Source organism: Opisthocomus hoazin, chromosome 9 (genome assembly GCF_030867145.1).
Source record: "Opisthocomus hoazin isolate bOpiHoa1 chromosome 9, bOpiHoa1.hap1, whole genome shotgun sequence".
NCBI classification, from domain to species: domain Eukaryota; kingdom Metazoa; phylum Chordata; class Aves; order Opisthocomiformes; family Opisthocomidae; genus Opisthocomus; species Opisthocomus hoazin.
This window is the reverse complement of record NC_134422.1, coordinates 15,008,367-15,021,966: the sequence shown is the minus strand read 5'-3', so window position 1 is coordinate 15,021,966 and position 13,600 is coordinate 15,008,367. Positions and strand designations below refer to the sequence as shown.

Here is a 13,600-nt window from a genome sequence, read left to right as displayed (position 1 = left end):
TGAGGGGAGAGCAGTGGATGTTGTCTACCTTGACTTTGACAAGGCTTTTGACACTGCCTCACATAAATAGCATCCTCCTAAGGAAGCTCAGGAAGTGTGGGCTAGGTGAGTGGTCAGTGAGGTGGATTGAGAACTGGCTGAATGGCAGAATGCAGAGGGTTGTCATCAGCAGTGCTGAGTCTAGTTGGAGGCCTGAAACTAGTGGTGTCCCCCAGGGGTCAGTACTCGGCCCAGCCTTGTTCAACTTCTTCATCAACGACCTGGATGAAGAGTTGGAGTGTACCCTCAGCAAGTTTGCTGATGACACAAAACTGGGAGGAGTGGTAGATACACCAGAAGGCTGTGCTGCCATTCAGCGTGACCTGGACAGGCTGGAAAGTTGGGCAGTGAGGAATCTGATGAAGTTCAACAAGGGCAAGCATAGGGTCCTGCACCTGGGGAGGAACAACCCCATGCACCAGTACAGGCTTGGGGTGGACCTGCTGGAGAGCAGCTCTGCGGAGAGGGACCTGGCTGTCCTGGTGGATGACAGGTTAACCATGAGCCAGCAGTGTGCCCTGGCTGCCAAGAAAGCCAATGGGATCCCTGGGTACATTAAGAGAAGTGTGGCCAGCAGGTCGAGGGAGGTTCTCCTCGCCCTCTACTCTGCCCTACTGAGGCCCCATCTGGAGTACTGTGTCCAGTTCTGGGCTCTCCAGTTCAAGAAAGATGAAGAGCTGCTGGAGAGAGTCCAGCGGAGGGCTACGAGGATGGTGAGGGGACTGGAACATCTCCCCTGCGAGGAAAGGCTGAGGGAGCTGGGCTTGTTTAGCCTGGAGAAGGCTGAGATGAGATCTTATAAATGATTATAAATATCTTAAGGATGGGTGTCAAGAGGGTGGGGCCAGACTCTTTTCAGTGGTGCCCAGCGACAGGACAAGGGGCAACGGGCACAGACTGAAGCACAGGAAGTTCCATTTGAACATGAGGAAGAACTTCTTTACTTTGAGGGAGACAGAGCACTGGGACAGGTTGCCCAGAAGGATTGTGGATTCTCCTTGTCTGGAGATATTCGAAACCCACCTGGACCTGGTCCTGTGCAGCCTGCTTTAGGTGACCCTGCCTTGGCAGGGGAGTTGGACTAGATGGTCTCCAGAGGACCCTTCCAACGCCTACCATTCTGTGATTTTGTGATTTCCATAGATAAATTTTGTTAATGTTCTGACTGACATGTCCAGTCAGGTTCAAACTCCCCTGAGAGCCTGCTTTTTTCACCAGTCTGTGTTTGTGAGTGAACATGTAACTAACTGTAGCATTGTACATCTCTCAGATGAAGCCCCTAAGAGGGAAAGTAATTGCCTTTTTACATGCAGAAATTGCAAAATCATCTGGAGCTGATGCTTTGATAGTTAAGAGAATCAGTTATTAATATTTCTGCACGGAGGCAGCACAGCCATCGAGGCACTTACAACTGTGAATCTCATGATCTTGCTCTTGGGCAAAGTATATGCAGTCATCTCTAATCTGTTCCATCTCTCCACAAGCAGCTCACCCAGCAGCGTGAACAAATTGCCTGGAAATGTCGTCATCGGGCTTCATCTGGCACTATCTCCCCTTCTGTCTGGATCATTGATTTCCTCATGTCCTCTGCCTTAAAACTCGTATCATACATTAATTTGCAGCTCTCCAGTACTGAGGCAGCTGCGCTGTGCCTTCCCTGCTCAACACCAGCAGCTTTCAGCCTCTGAAGTGTCCTTTACTGCTGCTCATACGAAGACCTCCCAAATGTGTCTCGAGTGGCCTCCCTGCCTGCTACGTAACAGCATGTGCTCTGCCAGCTTTTGTTTCATCACAAGAGAGCTTAGAGCTGTTCTGCTTTCGGAAATTGGGTAAGATTCAGTCTCCTTTTTACAGTGACTCAGTGTGCTGGAGAAATGACTCCTGCTTCGTATGAGCACCTACCGTGGAGCTCTTGGAGCTGTGCCAGCCTCTGCCAGCCACCGGCTCCCCTCTGGAAAGCCCCTTCGCAAGCAAGGAGCTGGGGCTGCTCCACACGCCAGTCTGATGATTGCTAAATATAGAGTCCATTGATAAATAACATAAATGCATGAAGGGCACAAGAACTAACAGTTGTTGCAGAATCGTCTTAGCTAATACAGCTTTTTCCTCTGTTCTTTTGCCCGTGTCCCTGTGGCCTTTCAACACCACCCTCTGCGTTTTGAGTAGATATCTCTGCATGCCAAACTCATACTCAGTCGTCATTGCAGGAGTGTCCAGGATCAGGCCTTCAATGTGTAATTCAGCCCAGAAAGATTATTCTGTAAGAGAAAAAACTCTTGTCCGGCTACTTACTGATGCTGTGGTCGTTCTCTGCTTGCGCTGGTCAGTTTATTCCCAGCCCCAGTCTGCTGCCATCGTTTAGTAGCCAGGCACCACTCAGATCCTGTATCAGCCCTGTTTGCGGAGCAGAAGTCAGCTCGGGCAGCTGAGCCGCAGAATTTTGCCTGCGGTAGGTTTGCACAGCTATTCCCGAGGATCTAATCTGGCCAGCAGAAACTTCCTTTCCTCGCGTTTTATTAAGAGTAATAAAGTCCCACTTTTCCTCAACATTTGTAAACTGAGTGCATCTGACATGGAAAGAAGTGCAAGATGGTGAGGCCTCAAATGTGAAGCACTTACTCCTACATTAAAGGTGATCTTAACGGGAATAATTCTATTCAAAGGAAATGTCAAACAAAATGAGTCTATTTCCTTAGGGAAGTGAGTTCTTTTATAAAGTTCTGCTGATCCTCGTCTTTCTAGAAACCAAATTGGCAGTCTCTTTGTTTCACATCCAAATTCCTCATCCCAAGCCTGGAATCTGTACGGGAAAAGATTTCCAGAGAATCCCCTGTTATAAATAACCCAGAAGGGGGAAGTATTCTACGTATACTTCCTAAAACAAAGAGCAGCAGGCTGCAAAAGGGTGTGGAGAAAGGGTTGATCTCTTGCATTAGGGGAGGGAAAAAAAATCTTGAGGCTGATGTTCAAAGTGTGTGCTCAGGGTGACCCACATGAAAGGCAAATTGAGATAAGAGCAAAGACTCCTGAAAGCAAACTACTGATTTTAATCTGTGTCCCTGCTTACAGGGTCTTTGCAGCTGTTACAGCCACGCCATGTCCCGTCTTTAGCCACGCTGGCTCTTCAGCTGTCATGTGAACTTCTATCGGGTTCATGTAGTTGCATGTGAATATCACTAGATGTCCTCTACTGCTAAGTAGCTTTACCACAGCCTGTGCCAAGCACCACAGAGAAATTCAGCGAAATGAATCTCAGCTGTTTTAAGCTGTCTTTTTTTATAGCCTCGTTGTTCCTAGTCCATAGATGCACCGCAATATTCCTCGTCTATAGCCTGAAGGAGTGATCTGCTACCTCTGACCGGCTTGGACTTCCAGTGACAGCAAAGCTATTGTGTTGGTTTCATGCAGATTTGGAGCCATCTGGCACATCACAGGAGCACCCCAACTTTTCCCTTTGCCTCTCGTTTGAGACTGAACTGTCAGGCAGGACTCAGGCTTGGGTCTCCTTGCAGTCTTCTCCAGATTGAACACCAAAGCTCAGGTCCACAGAGCTCTGCTCTGACGAGGTCTGATCCAGTGCAGCATGGCGCGTGCACCTCTGCAGGGTGCAGCTGGGTACAGCTCCCTGCTCCAGCACAATCCAGCTGCCCTCCAGGCAGCGATGCCAGCAGCGCCTTGGCTTGGCTCATGGGAGGGCCACCACGTGCCCTCAGACCTCATCTCCACCCTCTGCCTTCTCTGCAGTGACCTCTTATCCCCAGCTATATGACACCAGCAGGAACTTCTACAGCCAAAAATCTTACCCGTCGCTCTGTTCCTGCAGAGAAAACATTGCGCTTTTTTGTGCAAACAGTCCCTGCCTTGCTGCCGTGCTGTGCAAGCCCCTGTGCTTTCAGCCGCTGGCCGCAGACCTCAGCTCGCGTGAGTGTGCCAGGGGTGGGCAAGGGAAGCATCCCCAGCCAGCCCCAAAGGCAGCGGCCGGCAAAGCAAGCCGAGGGGCTCACACGGCTTTAGCTGGCTTAGCTTTAATATGGGACAATAAACAGCCACATTCATCTAGCCCTAATAGTGAAATACTATGCTACATAAATAACGCGTCCTCTTATTTGCAAGCAGTTTGCCTGCAGTATAGTCTGACCTGAGCAGTTCAGAGACCGTACGGTCACTGTAATCTGTTCAGTGAAGCTGAAACAGACTGGAAATGTCGTGTGCTTAAAGCTGTTCAAGGGGAAATGCTGGCTAAAATTTTAAGGCACTTTTTTTCTTCTGGCTTGGTATGAAGTCCCACAGTTTGAAGCGTTGGCCATCCTGCATCCACGTGCCCCCAAGGAGGGCTGGTAAAGGGAGGCTCTTCATGCCACCACCTCTGCTGTCAAACCGAACGTGAAGTTTTGTTTGAGGGCTCCTTGGGGTGACTCAGCAGGATACAAAAATGCTCTCAAATAGTTGTATTGTGTAAGTGCTCAACCACAGCAACAATTCCCCTTTAGCAACATTGTTAACTAATACACACTACAAGAAATGTAATGCTGCTTCAGATACCAGCTGGAATTGAAAGAGGAGGTTTTGGCTTTTCTTCTTACATTATTTTAGTATTTCTTACAAGCAGGAAGGCTACTGAGAACTGAGGAATACCCCGGAGACTCAGCGTGTAGGAGCCAGGCCATGAGCTTTTTCTTTCAAATGTACTGACTTTGGTATGAAATGCATCAGAGATTTTCGGGTTTGGGTGTCTGAACATCGGGCTTGGTTTGGAAATACAGCTATCTCCACAGAAGCAGAAATGTGCCCTCTCTGAAGGGTGATCTGTTTAAGATGCCCAAGTACGAAGCTGGAGGCTTAGATTTCAAGATCTTAGCCTGAAACCTTCGGCCCACCAGGACTGCCGTGTCCGTAGCGTTTAGTGACAACGTGTCCACACCTTTGAGGGTGTTTTGAGACTCGCTAATGGGTTCTGCTTGCCCATGGAATGTATTGCTCACCGGCAGCCTTGCCAGTGCTACCCTTGCTCGTGGCAAGATGTGCTGACGGCAAACAAGCCGATCCCTTTAAGCCGGCCACCTTCACCGCTGCTCTGCACATGTGGCTGCTGACAACACCTGCCCTTGGGACACCAAGGAGACCGTTTTGTCCCAGAATGAAAAGGTGCAACCAACAGAGGAGCCGAGCTTTGCACCAAATTCACGTGCAAAACTGTGACTCCCATTGACAAACGCGTGTCTTACAAACCATCTGCTGATTCACGTGAACAAAACGGCTCCATTCTGCGGTTCGGTTGGGAAAACCTACGGGGGTTCCCCTGGACACATCTCCTGTGCCGGGGATTAGTGAACAATTTGCACACTGTGGCTGCTTGCTGTGGGTCTGCACCCTCTCACCTCCTCCATGCCACTGGACCTGTGCAGATTCCGAGGCAGAGACTTGTGTATCTCCTTTGTAAAATGGCAGCCTGCTCCTCTCTGCCTCTTACTTCTGCGGGAAAAACAGCACGGAGGCTCTCTCCTGTTCCGTGCAGGCCACGGCACGGTGCCAGACTGCCTCGGGTAGGTGTTTTCAGGGAGCACCGGGGTGTACATAATGCTGATTTGGCACAGGAGGGGAGCTGGGGCTGTTCACTCGTCTGCAAGAACCAATTCGAGTCACACACGCCTCTGCTTTGCAAACCAGCATGGAGGTGGGCTCTGACCCAGCGAGGTGAATCAGCAGGTGCCTAAATGTAGCCCCCTGAGACACTCTGAGTGCTCGGCACGTGCCTGAGCACCCCGCAGCATCGCGCCCGAGACGTGATGGGACACAGGGGCACAGCCAGGCCGACCAGTCCTTCCCGAAGCGGCTTACCCTCGCGTAGCCGCTACCATCGCAGCAGCGGGGCTCCGGCCCCTGCCAGCTGCGAGGGGAAGGTGCGAGGTGGCCAAGGCGTCGGCGGGCGAGGTGTGAAGCGCCGCTTCGGTCGCGTCTCCCAGCGCCAGGGGCACGACGGAGGGGCAGGGAAAGCGACCGCTGCCCCTCTGCTTCCCGAGGTCCCGCCGAGCTGAGCCCTGGTGTATGAAACACAAATTCTGCCGTGGTGAGAAAAGTTGGCGAGGCTTCCTCATATTTAGTATGAATACATACACGTGTGCGCGCGCACGTAGAGGCTGCTTCTTAACGGCACGGTGTGTGCCGCTCGTACAACCCCGCGCCCTCGGGCTGCTGCCCCGTCCATCAAGCAGCGCCCGCAGAGACGCACTTGTTTACCACCCTCCTCCTCCTCTTGCTCCTTCTCGTCCCCCGCCACCCGGAGGCTCTGTCCACTCCCTCCCAGCCACCACGCCGCCGGGGCCCGGGGTGCCGTGCCGTGCCGTGCCGTGCCGTGCCGTGCCGTGCCGGGGGGGGGGGGGTGGGGAGAGCCACGGGGCGGCTTAAGGTGCCGCCGCCCGCTCCCGCCGGCTCGGTCCACCTTAACGCGGCGGCGGACGGGCCCATTGCCGCGCCGGGGGTCGGCGGCGGGCCCCGGCCCCCCCCCCCGGGAGCCGCGCCGCCGCCCCGCGCCCGCCGGAGAGCGGCATAAAAACGAGCCGAAAGGGAGAACCGGCGTCGCCGCCACCGAGCCGCAGGTGACGGCGGGACCCGGCCGCCGCCGAGAAACCCCCGCCGGCGGCACCCGGCCCGGCCCTCGGCGGCGGGCCCGGCTATTTATAGCAGCCGCCGCGGCGACATAAGGGGCGGCGGGGTGCGGGCTCCCCCGCCGGGGTGGGAGCGGGCGGCGCTGCCCGGCCGCGGGCACGGGCGGGCGCTGAGGGCGCGGCCCCGGCAGCCGGGGTGAGCGGGGCTTGGGGACTGGGGCTGCAGGGCTGGGTGGTGCTTTGGCTGCTTCCCCGCCCCGCACGAAGCGAGGGGTGCGGGGTATCGCTGCGAGGAGTCACGGCGCTCCACGCGTGAGCAGCCCGCGGGCGGGGCGGGATCGCCGTGACACCCGGCGGTAACCGCGGCGGGGCTTTCCGCTCTCCCCGCAGTCGTTCCTGCCGAGATGCGGGGCCCCGCTCTGGCATGAGCTCCCCCCCCCGCTCCGGGAGGAGAGCTCCCCGGGCTGCCCCCGGCCGCAGGTCCGTGTCGGGAGGAGACAGAGCTGTCGCCGACTGTCGCCGCGGAGCCGCTGCTCTCAGCAACGCCGGACGCCGGGCTCGGGACGGTGCGGTGCGGTCGCGTAGTGCCGCGGGTCTGGCTGCGCGGTGGCGGGGGGCTGGGGGGGGGGTTCTTCCTTCCCCTCCCTGCGGAGCGCTCGGGTATCGGAATACATAAAGCAGGGGTCGGGCCGCTGTGGGTCTCGTGACTTCTTCTGGGTGCTTGGAAGGGGAGAGGGGGTCTCTCCGAGGTACCTGGGTGGTGGAAGAGCTTTGGAAGTTGAGGGTTTGTTGGGGTTTTTGTTGTGTCTGGGGGTTCCCCCCCCACCCAGCGGAGTCAGAGCCACGCTCATCTCTTACTTTCCTGCCCCACGCGTGTTCTGCCCTGTGTGTTGCCAGAGTTCTTATTAAAAGTGCTCATGGGCCACGGAGTACCCTGTGCAAGCTTCCAGATTCGTATCTTTGAGCTGTTTGCTAGACTTTCGAAGAAAGATACAGATGCTTTCTTTAACTGCAAAGCAACACGGGGAGGAGGAGGTACTTTTTTTTTGTCCGCTTTTACTTTTTTTTTCTACTTTAAGAAAACAAACTGAACCACCGCTGAAGGACAAGGACTTCTCAGCTCTTGTGTTTGGGATTGGTGGGGATTACAAAGAAAACTTGTAACTTTTTTTTTCCTCTTTCTAAATGGCTCAAGAGCCCTAGAAACCATGTTTAGAAAACTCTGTTTCCCAGATAGAGAAACTAAGATAAAGCCATGCTGGCTGCAAGTTGAGGAGCAAGTTAAGGGTTAGACCTTGGGTGGACCAGTCCCAGCATCCTGCGCTTGGCTGCATGAGTAACCCTCCCTGTCGCGCTGATCACTTTATGCACCAAACTGCGACTTCACACCGCTATGGCTCAGGGCAGGGGCTGGGGTTTGGTCAGAAAAGCGAGGGGCACAGCGGAGTCCTGACCACGATGTGAGGCTCTCCCGGGGCACGGGTAACTGCAGCCCTTCTGCACCCATCAACTGGCACTCTTCTACATTAGTCGCCTCACGTTATGAAAGTGTGAAAATCTCAGCCACCAACTCCTCAGGTATCTGAAGTCATCTAAGTTCAGGTTTTGGTGGGAGGCTAAAAGAGATGCTATTGGCTGGAAATGTTCTATTTATGTCTTATCTGGAAACTGTTGTTCATGCAGTAGTTGGTACTAAGAACAAGCACATCAATTTTGTACTTGGATATAGATTCTGAATTTTCACTGTGAAATTATCCAGATAGCTCAGGCCCTTTCTGCACAGGAGAGATGCATTTCAAAGGCCTCAAACTGCATGGGTCTGCTGTCATTATTTTTCTTTGAACCGTGCTTGTCTGTTGCTCTGAGTGATAAGGGCATTGCAATAATGGAGTCTATTAATTTGAGAAAATCTAGGAGAAGATAAGAGAGAGAACAAGGGTGTGGCAAGGAAGTTATGATGTAATAGCTTTAAAAAAAAACCACCTCTCGGTAGCATAGCTGCAGACTGCCTAATAGAGACAGAATTTCATTCTATGCACTCAAGTCTGAAAATACAAAGCTAACAGCATCTCTTTGAAAATAATAGAGCATGTGGAAAGTCGGAATTCTTCGTATAGTTCTGTATCAATTTGCTTGACTTCCTTTGGTTTTGCTTCTCCGTTCCATGAGATAGCCCATAGGATAGGGTGCATAGCCCAGATTGCAGGGGGCCCAGCACCCCGCTAGCATGATTCCCAAATCCGAGCAGCTGCACCAGGGTCAGAGCTGGCCCAGAATCTGTTTTCAGAAATGATGTGAAAGGCAGTTTCTATTTATTGAAGTTTTTGGTGGGTGTTTTCGCAAGCTCAAAGTTTTTTGCAGAGGAACTCAGAATTACAGAAACAAAGCTTGCCTTCTTCATGGGGGGAGTTTTTGGTATGTGTTACGTTGGGTGCTTTTTTTCTTAAACTGGGGCTGAGGCTAACAAAAGGGAGGAGTGAAGCTGTATCATCTGGTGGTTAGAGAGGACTTTTTCCCTTCTCCCCACATGTTTTTTGGCCCTGGGAGGGATGTGGCATTTGGGGACTGGAAGGGTGAGGATGAGTCCTGTGCCTGAGCTGGTGTTTGTCACTGGCAAAGTAGAACACGAGGGCAATGTAAGGACAAGTGAATATAGGACAAATGAATGTGATGATTCATGATCATTGACATCGTGCTGGTGTTCCTTAGAGCTCTTAACTTTAACTGAGGAAAGGGACAGTGTCCTGTAGCTGAGACCTGCAGGGCCCTTGAGCTCGCACCACGTGCTGTCAGCGGTGTTTCGCTGTTGAGACCATCAGGGCAGAAACTCCACTCCCTTCTGCTCTTAATTCTGGAGGGCTCCTTGAGGAGAGCTGCTTAGTTCTGTTCATTTCTGCCCTTTCCTTTTTATCTTTCATGAAATTTGAGTGTGAATTTTATGGTTGGATTCAAGCCAAGAGCCTCTACCTACCTCCCCCAGTTGCCAGGCTGGACATCCCTGCTGACCAGCTGGGTACAGGTGAGTCCGTTCATTAGGGTGTCTCAGTCTGCCCTGTGAAAGTTTTAGGCTCCAGGCCTCAATGGGACCGGTCTTCACCTGGTTCTGCCTGGTTTGTTTGCTTTGCACCGCTTCTGTGATGCTGTCGCTGCTGGTGGCTCCTCGCTGCAGCCACCCTGTCTCCCGCCTGCCCGCCCTGGCTGCGGAGGCTCTGGTGCTGGTGCGGGAGCTGCCCTGGCCTCCGCGTTGGAACTCCTCCGGGGCTGCACACCCCTCTGCCTCTCCCACCTGCAGAGGAGGAGGCGGGAGGGGTTGCATCTCAGCATGGGAGCATGCAGCCCTCGGTGCAGAGAGGACTCCGGGCTTTGGAGATGGAGAATATTAACAGGAATCTGCAGGAACAAAGAGGGGAGTGTTTTTGCATGGTGGCGGTGTTTGCATAAGATTTTACTGTCATAACTAAGTAGATCAGGGTTGAGGGGACAGATTCAATAAGCAAAATATGGAACTCATTTTCAGCCTTCCAAGACAGCGCTATAGGCAGGGCTGAAGAAGAGAAGTGGTGTTGAAAGATACGGAAATGTGCTTTGAAAGTGACCTTTCAAAGATCAGCCATATTATCCTTGGTGTATGAGGCACCCACATTTAATGAGGTATAAAGCAGAAGGGGTTGGGAGGATTTGGTCCAAGTGGAAACAGAATGAGCGTGGGACTGGCAGATGGGAGGAACATTAGCCCACTCTTTGGTGGAGTTATTGCTTCTTTCTCCTGTTGTTGCCTACAGAGGGACTTGACAGAAGGTACTTGGTGGGGAGGGGAGTACAGCCTTCCCGTTCTACTTGAATGTCGCTGGCTATATTTTTCTCCATGGGGAAACAAAGGTCCAGCACTCCAGCAGGTCGCAACCTGAATGTCTTTATCCAGTGTAAATCCAGAGCAAGTCCATTGACTTCAGTAACATCTGCAATAAGCCAGAGATTATTTGAGATTTATGACTCTCATTCTCTGAGAATGTAGTGGAGCAGTTGCTGTTCCATGCATGTGTATATATGTGAGAAAATGTCAGGGGAGGAGTAATACGTATGGAAGTCTTGCACAGAGATATGACAAACTGTCCACCTGTTCTTAAATGATGAAATAATTATACAAAAGTATGTCTCCTGAAATAATGATTGAGGGAAGAGGTGGGGGCAGGGTTGGGGGAGGCTAACGATATTTTTAAGTAGTTTACTGTACTTATAGTGCTTATGGTGCTTATTACTGACTCTCCTGCTAATTTTACTTCTTCAGAGGCTAGTTCTTCAGTAAGTGGTGGTTAGTGTTGCACAGGCATATAGGTTTCATTAGAGAGACCAGTCCAATGGCTGGAATTAGCTGAAGAGATGGGAAACCTCCCCCCGGGTACCTTCTCTGTCACAGGCTGCCCAAAGCCGGGTAGGCTAAGGTCGGCAGCTCCTATGGGTACCCATAACTGTGACTGCCTCTCACTGAGCCCACTTTTCTTCTTTCTAAAATGGGGTAGTGGAAGTTTCTTCTTTGTGGAGTGTATTGGGAGCGTAAATGTAGCAAATGCTGAGATACTTAGATGCCTTCTGAAGTATCTGAGATACGCTGAGATTGGATTTGCTATCCTGCTGCTGGTCTTCTGGCCAGAATTGATCAGCAGAATTGCTCAGTGCTTCTACAACTGAGATTTTTTTAAATTAATTTTTGGCAAAATCTTGTTTGCTTCAGAATTTGTTTGCTGTTGATGGGCTTGAGATTAAAATCTTAAAATGCTTTCTTGTACTTTCTTCTACTACTGCTATAGAGCAGCTTAAGGTGTGCTGGCACCCCTTCACCTTGTCCCAGATAACATGATGCCTGCCTTGGCTTCTCTTTCAGAAGGTCTGCTTCTGGGAAGAATGTTGTGCCAAATATATAACTTCATGCAGTGTGGTAAAAATGCTTTATTCTTTCTTAGTCCCTCTCAGCCCTCCACTATCTAAGCTTTCTTTGTTGCTGAAAATTCCACATAGTTTCATATAAAACCTCTCTTCTGAATGTACAACAGTTCTCATTCACTAAACCTGCCTGAAGTGGGCGCTTTGTTTCGTGGAGGGGAAAAGCTATGTATTTTCCCAAAGGTGGTGGAAATGCCCTCAAATGGCTTGCTGATCTCTGCTCTCTCTGTTTGGCTATTGCCAGCTCCTGACTGCATCTGCCCGGTCTTTGATCTAGAGATGAGTGTCACTGGGGACTATTTGACATCTGAGTGGTGACTTGTAATGACCAAACATGGCGGGTCAGACCACTGGTTCATGTAGTGGCTGGTGTGAGTCCACTGAAGACCAAACAGCTGCTCCAGGTTTCCATTAGCTCCAGTGAAAATGAGCACAACTGCGTCAGCTCACAGCCAGCTTACAGTAAACCTGCTCCCTGGGCTGTGGGCTAACCTCGCTAAGTGTCTCCTGGGGTCAGGTCTGTTACTCTTGTATGTGAAAATTAGTCTTGGTGTGCTTTCTGATTTACTGGAGTGTAAATAAAGCAAGAAGGTCTTTCACTTACAGGCTCACTCATCAGCATATATTAGTAACGCTCATCAGCTTTTGACTGGAACTTTGATGGCATAATTACTCTAAAAGGGTAACATATTCAAAACTACCTGTGTGACTTTGGGAGTTGGATTCCTAAGAGTCTTAGTCATTATTTTAAACAGGAATCAGCTTTGTAATCCACACAGACTCCTGGAAGTTTTAAGAAAAGTCTTCTGTTATCATGTCTTTAAAATGACAGTTTCTAGGACGAGCGTGGCAGCTCTGCCACCCCACTCATTTCAGATATTAAATAAGGAGGTTGAAGAAAGGATTAGACAAATACTGTGCAAAATAGATTCTCATGGGTAATCTTACGAGAGAGGTCCAAGATGTAAAAATGTCTGTTCTTCAGACACCTGCCAGACGGATGGATGGGAGCATGTATTTTCAGCTATGTCTTTAGGACAGCCGGGAGGATGACTGATGTCTTGGCCATCACTGTAGACAGAGCAAAACATACATTTCTCCTGACACGATTTGGTACACTGAATTCAAACAAATTGTGACTGGAACAGTTCAAGTCACCAGGGCAAACATGGTTATCAAAAGAAACAGATAAACTAAGAAAACAGTCGTGCATACTCTAGCATTTACGTTTGTGTAGGTAAGACTTTAATTTGCTATCAATCTTAGGTTTCTTTTTGAACAGTGATGGATTAGTCTTGGTACTTGTGCAATTTTTAAAACATTCCTGGAACACTTGTAATGTAAAATCTATGTAATTTTTAACATACCTGTGAGATAGGGAACCTACTATTTATCAGGCTTATACAGCTGAGGGACTGGAGTATTCAGTAATGCAAAACACAGCACACAGGATCATACAGGAGGGTCTGCAGCAGGACAGGCAGAAGGGTGCTGAAACTGGGTCTTGGTTCCCATGAAAACTGTTGAGCTCTAGTCCGTGCTCTTCCTACCAGGTTCCTCCTTGGTTCCTCCTGAGGCAGCTCAGGGCATTTCCTTGGCTAGACAAGGTGGGGTTTGGCTTTTCCAAGGGGGAAAGCTCAAGCCTGGTGACGGAGGGAGGAGGATGATGCATGTCTGGGGTAAGATGGGAAATGGGGAGCATCCCCCAGCTAGGGCTGCCCCCACTGTTTCTTCAGTGAGCCTGGCTTCCCTGATGCTGGCACAGGCTGCTTCACAGCTAATAGAAACTCTGGGAAAATCCTGTTTTTCCTGTGCCCAGAGCCAGCTCTGCTCTTTTTGACAGAGTTGATATGAGCGGCTGGGTTGGCCATGAAGCCTTCTGCCCAGCTGCCAGCTCCATGTCGGCTGCCACCTCGCTGTGCCCCGTGCTGCCTGGGCTCCCTGACAGAGGAGAGTCAGACTCGTGAGGGGCACCAGTGGTTTTGGTGTTGGGGGGGAGGAAACTGTTGCAAAGC

At 51.1% G+C, this 13,600-nt stretch overlaps 1 protein-coding gene across 6 annotated transcripts in view; it reads left to right on the top strand.

Moving 5' to 3' along the window:
• Positions 1-6,540: 6,540 nt before the first annotated feature.
• The window catches only part of MRAS (muscle RAS oncogene homolog), a 48,205-nt gene continuing 41,145 nt past the window's right edge, over positions 6,541-13,600 (top strand). Inside the window, exons 1-3 of one of the 6 annotated variants that reach the window (XM_075430693.1) lie at positions 6,907-7,210; positions 7,542-7,679; positions 9,573-9,663. The gene's annotated coding sequence lies outside the window, so the exon portion shown is untranslated. Of the gene's footprint in view, positions 6,636-6,670; positions 6,841-6,906; positions 7,216-7,541; positions 7,680-9,572; positions 9,664-13,600 lie in introns of those variants that run through there. The other 5 variants (XM_075430691.1, XM_075430690.1, XM_075430695.1 and 2 more) reach the window with 5 other exon arrangements.